Source organism: Sardina pilchardus, chromosome 2 (assembly GCF_963854185.1).
Source record: "Sardina pilchardus chromosome 2, fSarPil1.1, whole genome shotgun sequence".
NCBI classification, from domain to species: domain Eukaryota; kingdom Metazoa; phylum Chordata; class Actinopteri; order Clupeiformes; family Clupeidae; genus Sardina; species Sardina pilchardus.
The window spans coordinates 25552554-25563325 of record NC_084995.1 but is presented as its reverse complement, the minus strand read 5'-3'; the positions used below and the strand labels follow the sequence as shown (position 1 = coordinate 25563325).

Here is a 10772-nt window from a genome sequence, read left to right as displayed (position 1 = left end):
CTTCAAAGCTGTGGTATTTCCTGAAGTTCATGGCATGTATCACTTCATGCATGTGTGTTCATCAGACTGTTCATAATGTTGAGTGGGTGGAAAACATTTTAAGAATTCATGAGATAGAGAGAGGGGGGGTGTACAGAGAGGAGAGAGAGGGGGGGTGGGGGGGCGGGGGTGTACAGAGAGGAGAGGAATAGAGAGAATGAGGCCATGCCCTGCCCTTGCCACCACCTCTCGTACATCAACATATTTGCTCTTTCTGACTTTGACCCCTAAAGGTGGTTTTAAAGACATCTGAAATCCACAAAACACACACACACCCACACACACTTTGGAGAGAGAAGTGGTGTTCATTCCATTGGTACAGAATTCATTGTCAATAAACTCAATTTTTCTAATTCACATAAATAAAACTCATAAAACTCATACTGTAGTTGACCAGTTTTGTTTCCTAATCCAAATTGTGTTATTGCAGTCTTTGTGCAACTGAAGAAGTTCCAATAGCTTGGCTGAATCTGAAGATGTAATAGCGTATCATAATTCTCCATGTAATTCTCCACGTACAGTAATGTTATGCTGTAAAGCAATTCCAACGGCCTAACAGTGAAGATGTAATGGCCTTTTAAGTCTTCACATTGTCATTTTGAGGGTGCCCAGTTCAGTCACGGCGCATCACTTTATGTTCTCAGTTATTTGCCATGATTGAACATTATCTCCACTCCTCACCTTAAAGGTCTGTGTCCTTAAAGTGGTGGTTTTCTACAGTCTGGCACCTACACTGAGTCCATGTGATCTTACAGCTCTCAAATGAACCCTTCTTCAGCAGTTGATTAAATTGAACATATACCAATGCGCTGTCACGTCATTATGGACTCATTAGTGAGGTTATATTGGTATTTTCATTTCAGCCCTTGTTCTGCACAGTAGCCTAACGCACAATCCCTTGTCCATGTGATCTTACAGCGCTCAATTAAACCCTTCTTCAGCACTTCTCTGTTCAGCTTGGACTGAGAGATGCAGAGCACATGCACTGAACGCTCTGAGCATCTCCGGAGACAATTGTTTTCTGTCGCCAGGTAGCTATGCAGCTTAGCAACCATTATTGTAAATCAACACAAGGATGCTGCCATCGACTGTATGACCAATCACAGGCAAGACACAGCCATCCCAACTTAAACTATTTGGTATCGGTCTTCATATGATTCATGTCCCTAGATGTCATTACATTAGTCAACAGACATCTAAACTAAAGGCAGGCAATGCTTGTTTGCACTGCCACTGACCTGGTAGGCCTAGTGTTCAGACAAGGCACAGACATGGTCTCTCACTTAGAGGTGGATCCCTTTGCTTTGCGGGCAAAATGCCTTAGGGACCCTTAGCCTAGGCTACTATGTGGGTCATAGACTTCCATCACACAATCTCTAAATAATGCAACAGATGTTGCACATGGTGTGTGTGTGTGTGTGTGTGTGTGTGTGTGTGTGTGTGTGTGTGTGTGTGTGTGTGTACATGTGGCTTGAAATATTGTAATAAAACATCATAAATGAAAAAGGGGCAAAGAGAGTAAACATTTGCACAAGAATTGAGAGTTGCAATGCATTTGGTGACCTAGACTGTTGTGGGCATAAGACCCATTGGCCAATCTATTATCGCTGGGGTTGAGGTAGTATGGCCATATTAGCCTAATCAGCATTAACTTTATGCCAAACATGTCAAATGCAAGTCCTCTATTTACACATATATGTGATTCCTTGTTGCCCAGCTGTAGGCTAAGATGACCTATGCAACACACTCTCTCTCACCTAGGAGAAACTTGTAGGTTGCTATGACAACGGGATACGACGTGAATCCAGCAGTCTCTGTCAAAGCTATTGCGACTGGAAGCCATTTTGCACATGGATGCACACTTCCACGCAGGATAAAATCTGTCGTTTCTTTGCGGGGAAACATCTGCTAAGGTCTTCGGTGGTTTCTGATAAGGCGCGCTGCCGTAAACCATCGATTTTGTCGCCAACTCGTGCCAGCTACGCGGCGGGGCGCTGTATCGAGCATGCAGAAGGAATGCCATCCCTCATCTCCTCCTCCGACAAGCGTAACCGAGGGACGGCGTTGTGTCATGTGGAAAGAGACAGTTTTACTGCAATGCTATCTCAGTTGTTCCCGAGCTCTAAGCGAGAGTAACTGACCCGAGAGGAAGGGGGTGTTGCCGTCCTCTCGCTCTGGCACCGTCCACACGCGTTTATTTTTCGCTGCTTAATTTGGACCAGCTTCGCAGCAGAGGAGGGAAGAGGCAGGTGCGGTTTCATTCGGGATTCGATGTTCGCAGTAAGCGCCACTTTCTCCCCTCTGCCTTCTTCGGATGGACTTTAATTTCAGTCTCCCTCTCTCAGAAACAGCGGGGTGGACAGAGACGATTCACATCAGGACATTTATTTCGGATGACTCGCTCTGCTATTCCTAGGTAAGCACGGGCGTTATCACCGCGGGATGTGCTTTACTACCAGAAAGGAGGATACAGTAGCGCACAGCCAATAACATTCGATTGCCACATTTGTAGCCTATCTCAAGCGATTAATATTGTAACACTGTCACGAAGTATCGGATACAGCTGTGTCCCCTTGATGGGCTGTCGTATTTAGAGTCGATTGACTAGGCTACGTTACAGCTACAGAATATTTGAATGGTGTTGCAGTAGGATAGCCTACCTATATGCCTTTACATTCTGGTCATGGGTGACATCAAGGCTTGTTGAGTGGAAAGCAAATCTGCTTTAGGCGACTATCCGTTGTCTAGCCTACTGAAAATTTTTATTCTGTCAGCGGTCAATTCCGATTCAGTTTAGGCTATCTGAGCCTAAACGTAATATGTTAATAAAATCGATGTGATGAAATGTCGTGGATTTCGTGGTGTTTGTGCAATGACTGAGGGGGATTATCCTAACCTAGTCCAGCGTGACCTTCCAGAACAAGCGACCCTCCGAGAGCCGTTGTTCGTAAATCAGTTTGCCAAGGTTTTGAAAAGTTGATTAACATACCAATACGATGTCATGTCATTACGGACTCATTAGTGAGGTCCCATAGGTATTTTCATTTCAGCCCTTGTTCTGCACAGTAGCCTAACACATTCTAGCCCGATGCATGCTTCAATTGGGCTATATCATTGTTCCGCACAGTTTCGCTGGTCGCAACTATAGGCTACTCCTATAATTGAAGCTCTTCGTATGCTGTCACGATGTAGCTTAGTCTTCAGGAGTTACTCATGTCCTGCGGTAGGCTACCTAGGGTCTGTGGTTCCCGGTAAGGATTTGCAATTCAATCTGAACAAAGACAAATAGGTAGCCTTTTCAGAATGACTGGTGCGTTCAACTTGTTTGCATTCAAGTTGTCTCAGATGTTAAGTAAATTTAAAAGGGTGTGTCTTACAACGGTATCCAAAGGCTTTGTCAGTGTTGTATTTCAATTCTTTACACTTCATTTGATCTCTAAATTGCTTGGTAAGCTTGATTTTTGTGGTGTTGTACTGGGCTAATAATCATTTTTTGACAGTAAGAATCTATGTTCTATGACAGTACGTAGGCCTATTAAATAGCCTGTGAATGTCAGAACATATCCTCTTACAAATACTTTTATTTAAACTCCATGAACTAAACTGCTTATGTTAGTAATCAGTCTCTAATGATTTATTCTCAAAAGCAACCAACTGAGACAGACTGAAGATACAATTTTGACATTATACAGTATATTATAAACGCAGTAGCCTACTGTTAAGACATTTTACTGTGCTTATGTGAAGCATGGAGAAATCACTTGCACTTTGTCTGTCCATGTTTGTTCACTGGCAAAAGTTGGCTATTAAAGATAGCCTATGGAAGTGAAGGGCAAAGCTTTGGGTGTGCCCTAGACTTGTCATTTAATAAGGCGAGGGATCTCGAAACTGTGACAGATGATGGAAACGGTTTAGGCTGAGGCCCGTCACTAGACCACTTCTACTGGTGGCAGACATTTGCATCCTTAGCTCATGCAAACTAAAGCTACATCATGAACAGGAAGGGATAAGGAATCCCTTGTATGATTCATACAGAGGCAGTATTACATCTCTGTGTAATCTGCGCTTCCGTTTAAAATGTCTCTCCCTCTCCTGGAAGTGTCACTGTTACTCATTGGTCAGGGAATGTCTATGGAGTTGGACACTAAAGTGTCCGATGGTCAGAGAATGCTGGAATGCGATACTTGCTCTCTCTCTCTCTCTCTCTCTCTCTCTCTCTCTCTCTCTCTCTCTCTCACACACACACACACACACACACACACACACACACACACACACACACACACACACACACACACACAGATTGAAGGATGAGGTAATGAGGAACAGAGAGAGAGAGAGAGTGTGTGTGTGTGTGTGTGTGTGTGTGTGTGTGTGTGTGTGTGTGTGTGTGTGTGTGCGTGCATGTGTTTGCATTCGTGTGGTGGCATTATGGCTGCAACTATTATTCAATTATTCGATTAGATTCAATTAAGACAATTCTAAGGGCGGACACAGAGCCCCATGATAATACTTTATATTATCTTATCAGGGGTGCCTAGAATTATGGTCTGTCATAGGGCCCACATGTTCTAGCAGCGGCCCTGAGTTTGTCACTGCTGTGTGCACTGGTGGTTGCTGCATGTGTCAGGGCTTGATCGATGGTCTAGGAATGTACTTAAACCTTCAGACATGTTTGCTTGCACCTGCTACCTGCCAGTTATAGTGCTCTTTCAAGAAGATTAGTGGACATTCAGGGAAAGTGCATCCTGTCTAAAGAAGTCCTCATTGCTCTTCCTCTCTCTGTTTTCTAATTCCCATGCTGTTCTTTTAGCACGGCAGAAGAACTTGTGTCATTGCAAACAGAGTTTTGGAGAAGGGTCCCTTGTGTCACAGTAAAGGGAGTTGGGAGAAGGGGCTGTGTGTTTGAGCAGTGGCGGATATGTGGTGGATAGCTGTGTGTTTGAGTCAGTGGTGGATAGGAGCTGTGTTTGAGTCAGTGGTGGATAGGGTCTGTGTATTTGAGTCAGTGGTGGATAGGGGCTGTGTGTTGGAGTCAGTGGTGGATACAGTATTTGGTGGATAGGGGCTGTGTGTTTGAGTCAGTGGTGGATACAGTATTTGGTGGATAGGGGCTGTGTGTTTGAGTCAGTGGTGGATACAGTATTTGGTGGATAGGGGCTGTGTGTTTGAGTCAGTGGTGGATACAGTATTTGGTGGATAGGGGCTGTGTGTTTGAGTCAGTGGTGGATACAGTATTTGGTGGATAGGGGCTGTGTGTTGGAGTCAGTGGTGGATAGGGGCTGTGTGTTGGAGTCAGTGGTGGATAGGGGCTGTGTGTTGTAGTCAGTGGTGGATAGGGGCTGTGTGTTGGAGTCAGTGGTGGATAGGAGCTGTGTGTTGGAGTTAGTGGTGGATAGGGGCTGTGTGTTGGAGTCAGTGGCAGATGTGATAAGGGGACTGAGAAGGGTTGCTGAGTGCTCCCTGCAATCCATCCTGCGGTGCCTCTATGCCCTTCTTTGGAAGAACTCTCATTCCTGTCTTCCCCCTCACACAGAATTTTAGTCATGTTTTCTTTTTCAGACAGTAGCAGTACAGATTAAAATGTAATCTGTTAAACATATGGTTTGTGTCACTGTGGTATTAATGATAGTATTCAATGCGCACAGATTCCAGAGTTTAGTGGGAAGTGGCCTAACATCTGAAATTCAACTTTATGCACACAATGACCCAATGACTCACACATCACAGCACCACTGCAAAAATAGCATTCTATCAGTCATGTCAGTATTCCTGGTTTATTCTGTCAATATAAATGTCAGTGCCTGTTATTAGTGGCATGGAGTGAGAATGCAAAGGCAAGGAAGTGTGTGAATTCCCTCTGCTTCCTTTATTAAGTGTGGGCATAAAGTTCAGCTCTGTGGTAGATTCACAGAATGAACGATGCGAGAGGAGAACGTCTCAGCCTGCTCTTGCATCAGTAGGCAGAGGAGGCGGCATCGCTTGGCAGAGGCTCTTGGGTTGGCTCGCTACGGAGGAGTGGAGGTGGAGGTCGGGCACCCGGCGAGGCAGGTGGGTGGAGACGCTACTCCAGTCTATTCGTCCTCAGACAGGCGTGAGGGAGGAGGCAGTCTGGTGTACTCCTGTGCCATCAGGTTCACCGGGGCTCTGTGTGAAAGAAAGGAGAGAGGAAACAAGAGAAAGAGAGGGAGAGGAAATGGCTGTAAGAGAGTAAGATAATTAAACAGAGGTGCAGAAATCAGCTGTTGATTTTCACAGGCAAGAAACATCTGCGACCTCATTTTGATGGGATGTTGTGTGCAGAGAACAGAGATGTGAACTTAATCAGGCAGTAATTTAGAGTAGACTAGCAAATGCCTTGAGTTTGACTACAACCTCGCTGTGGGCTCTGCCAGACCATATGGTCGGGTGGTGAGCAGGGGCTTATAAGACACATCCCTCTTTAGAAGGGTCTGTTTCCATTCTAGCCACTTTGCTTAGAGGTATTAGGCCTAAATGTCTGTACATCTAAAATGAACAGACCCCTTGCAACCCCACATTGGGTCAAAAGCTAGAACCATAGACAGGCTGAAGTCTTTCTAAAGTTGAGCGTTGACTGCATCTGTATGATAATGCCGTTTTTACATGCTGTTTGGTACGGTTTTGTTGGAATGTTGGGCATGAATTGATTGGTAATTGCTAACCGTATCCATGGTGATTGGTTACTCACAACTTAGCCTGGTGAGAACAGACCCATCAAAGGCAGAGGAAGCGGAAGTGCCTCCAAACTCACTTAGTCTCCACCAACTTGCACTCACTCACGGTTGTCCTGTCTATCTAAGTATGGAAGTCTTGGAAGGAGGTTTTTTTTCATTGATTTTGCCAGTTATCAACACGCACTCGTGCAGACGCAACACATGCACGAGCACACACTGACACCCCACCCCTCACACATTTGTTGAAATAGGTGCCAGGCTAAAGAAAGCAGCAGCCTTCCACACCCCTGCACCCTGGGAACATGTGCAAATCCAGGGGCTGACATGGTGTAAGCCAGCAGCCTCCAACAGTTGGGCTTCTGTTACCAGAGAGAGGGGGAGAGAGATAAAGAGATGCCAAATGGAGAACAAGTGGCAGAGAATAGAGGACAGAAGACGAGAGAGAGACAGGCTCATAACAAGACAGTCAGAGAAATGGAGACAAAAAAGAGGACATAAGAGCGTATCCGCCAGTCTCATCCTTGTTAACCTTTACAGTAAAGGTGTGGGTTTTGAACATTCTAACACAAGATTCCATTCCGCAACAATTTAAGGTTCTAAAATTCTATGTAGAGTTCAATGAACCCAGATATTCTTTAGAATGTTCATTTTCCAACATTCCTGTCACACCGGTGTGAAGGTACACCCTTTAAGGTACTGGTGGAGGCAGTCGGCTCATCTGTGTGGGAAAGAGAGAGTGTGCGAAGGATATTAACCGCTCTTGATGGATGCGTTTGGCCTTTGGCACAGTGATTCGTCGACAGAAGCGGCCATGTTTATATGTGGTTTAATTTCTCTCCTCCCTCCGAGTCAGTAATAAGCACGGGACTAATGAAGTCCCTCTCCGATTGTTTATGGCAATATTTATCTTCGCTGAAAGTGAGTTTGGCTGGAGTCATTGGAGCATGCGTTAGCTTATGAAATACTGCTCGGAAATATCCTCCTCCTCCACATTAGTGCAGTGGAACGTGCTTGATGGAGCCGTCTGATAAGACTTGAGATAAAAATCGAAGATCCATTGCCAGCTACTTGGCAAGCGCCCGCCCGCCTGCACTCTTCTCTGGAAGGATGGACAGCTGCTCTTCGCACATGGACCTTTATTAGCATTAGCATGTATTAGCTCCACGTAAAAAGCATCCTGCTGGCTGCACACTCCTCACTGAGACCTCCCGAGGACTAGCAGCAGGCTCAGCAACAAACACACACAGTGTGGCATGATGTCACATTAAAGCAGAAAGCAAGTTATGAGCATGGTGATTCACTCTCATCTCCATCTTTGTGTGTCTGTGTGTGTGTGTGTGTCTGTGTGTGTCTCTGTTTGTGGGTGTGTATGTGACTTTATTTTGGAGGTTGGCTTGAGCGTTACTCTGAAATCAGCAGCAGGTACGTGACCCCGTGTAATGTGTGTTTACAGATGGGGCCTGCTTTTAATAGCCTGCCACTTACTTAGCAGGAGGAACAGCTAGCTGCTATTGGAGCTGATAATGAATTGGGTGCTGAAACCACTCCGCTGAGCTGATGTCGACGCCACCGGCACAGCAGCATGTGGCCCATAGGTCACACACTTAGATTAGTGTGTGTGTGTGTGTGTGTGTGTGTGTGCCAGAGTTGTGTAAAAATAGCCACATTGGACCTTTAATGAGAGAATGCCTGTGCTGCCCCCACTCCTTTTTTGGTTAATTGTTTTTCCACGTACGGAAAGCCCCACTCATCCACATTAATACCTGCTGCCCCAGTCCAGACGCACCTGATGGACGCTGCAGACCCCAGGGCTATATGTGCTGCCTTTAACACGGATCGTGTGACCGCCCCCCCCCCAGTCCTCCTCTGGCTCCTCACATACAGTAGGGGCTGACTGGCATTCTGTCCTGCAGCGTTCCACAACTCATCCATGTGAACGACTATAAACCCTTTAGAAGTCTTTTGACGATCACCTTGGTTTTTGAGTTTTGAAGTGCCATGAAGTGCTCTTTTTTTTATCTGGCAAAATGAAATCAGAAGCCATGAGACAGTCCAGACATCTGCGATTGAGTCTGCTAGATTGTGCGTTTTGATGTGAGAGTGTTCCTAGAATGCTAACAGCCTCTCTGTCACACACACCAGCTCTCTCCTCGGCCGCGTGTGTGTTTCCCAAGGTTACGTCATTAGCATGCTGTGCATCAGCTCACAGCTGGTCGTGATACTGCAGTCATCCCCGGCACGTGAAGGGCTCTGTGCCTGCAGGCACACAATGCTGCTCTGGATTGGTCCTCACAGCCAGGTCCTCAAGGGGTGTGGGCCATCGGGGCCTGATTGGTGTTGTGGACAGGCTGGCATCTCCAAAGCTGTCCGGGCTCAGAGACAGGCTTTTTTTGGATGGCTGCTGGCTGGGTTTGTGTGTGTGTGTGTGTGTGTGTGTGTGTGTGTGTGTGTGTGTGTGTGTGTGTGTGTGTGTGTGTGTGTGTGTGTGTGTGTGTGTGTGTGTGTGTGTGTGTGTGTGTGTGTGTCTGTGTCTGTGTCTGTGTCTGTGTCTGTGTCTGTGTCTGTCTGTCTGTCTGTCTGTCTGTCTGTCTGTCTGTCTGTCTGTCTGTCTGTGTGTGTGTGTGTGTGTGTGTGTGTGTGTGTGTGTGTGTGTGTCTGTGTCTGTGTCTGTGTCTGTGTGTGTGTGTGTGTGTGTGTGTGTGTACTGCAATACCTGGCGTCTTGGCATAGCACTGGACTCCTGGGAGGGCCAAAGTGAGGGCCATCTGCAGCATGTGTCCTCTGCAGGTGCAGTCCTCCCTGATGCAGTGTGGACCTGTTGCTGAGAGGGAGAGAGGGAGTGAGAGGGAGAGAGAGGGAGAGAGGAGTGAGAGGGAGAGAGGAGTGAGAGTGAAAGAGGGAGTGAGAGAGGGAGAGAGGAGTGAGAGTGGGTCAGTGGAAGACAGAAAGAGAGATAGATAGATAGATAGATAGATACTTTATTGATTCCCAGGGGGAAATACATCGGAGGGGGAGGGGGGAGGGGGGAGGGGGGAGGGGGAAGGTGGGAGGTAGGAGGTGGGAGAGGTGCGAACAGTCCTGGTGCTGATCGGACTGGATTACAGAGCTGCATTTTAAAGACAGTTCTTGAAGAATGCCTGAGGTGCTCCGCCTGTACTGTATGTCTCAGGTCTGTTGCTTTTCATGTATGCATGCTCTGATAAGACCAATGGAGCCACAGCTATTAATAGCATGGCATGCACAGGGTTACAGTACATAATCCTGACAGCCATGGTTAGTCTGCACTCTTAGAAAAAATAGCTTGTTCTCAACGGAAAACCATTAAAAGGTCTCCATAAAATGTATTACAATTTAAAAATGATATATTCTTAGTATTCAGGATAACTGTGGACACAACATAATACCAAGGTACCAGGTATCGCTATTCTTTAGTGTTTACACTATATGTGCATTATGAGTGGTGGTCATTACAATACAGCTGTGTGTCCAGGTCCCTTCAGGGGTGATAGTGCAGTTTACTGTGCATTTGTGTAGCCGCAGCTTCAGCTGTCTCACCCTTTTACTCCGACTGAGATCAGAGCTTGACATTTGTGAGCTGAGATGCCTGATGCACAAAGGGTTAAAATTGTGAAACATTCTGAAATGTTGCTGTATAATCTGGTCTGGACTAGATGAGTAGTTTCATTTGATTTAATCCACTTTGTAAAATAAACAGAACAAAATAAACAATCCAGTTTTTCATTATGATTGTTTGTTTTCAAGTAAATATATTCCCAATAATATTGCAGCAATTATTACAGTCTGCAATCACTAGAGAAAAATGACTGTCAGTTTTATTTTCCACTTTGGTTGAGGTAAGGACAGTCCAATGACATAAGCAATCCCATAAGATATACTGTGCTGGTATGGAAAAAAAATGAAATAAGATAAAAGTGAAATAAAATAAAAGTCTGGAGACGAGGAGAAGGGGAGGGCACTTTGTCTGGCAGAAGAGCAGGAGGAATAATCACTTTTTTCCTTCGTCTTCTTTTTCTCTTT

At 45.8% G+C, this 10772-nt stretch overlaps 1 protein-coding gene across 1 annotated transcript in view; it reads left to right on the top strand.

Moving 5' to 3' along the window:
- The first annotated feature begins 2153 nt into the window (after window positions 1-2153).
- Window positions 2154-10772, top strand: part of sorbs2a (sorbin and SH3 domain containing 2a) — a 77138-nt gene continuing 68519 nt past the window's right edge. The window contains exon 1 of the mRNA XM_062551675.1: window positions 2154-2455. The gene's annotated coding sequence lies outside the window, so the exon portion shown is untranslated. The remainder of the gene's footprint in view (window positions 2456-10772) is intronic.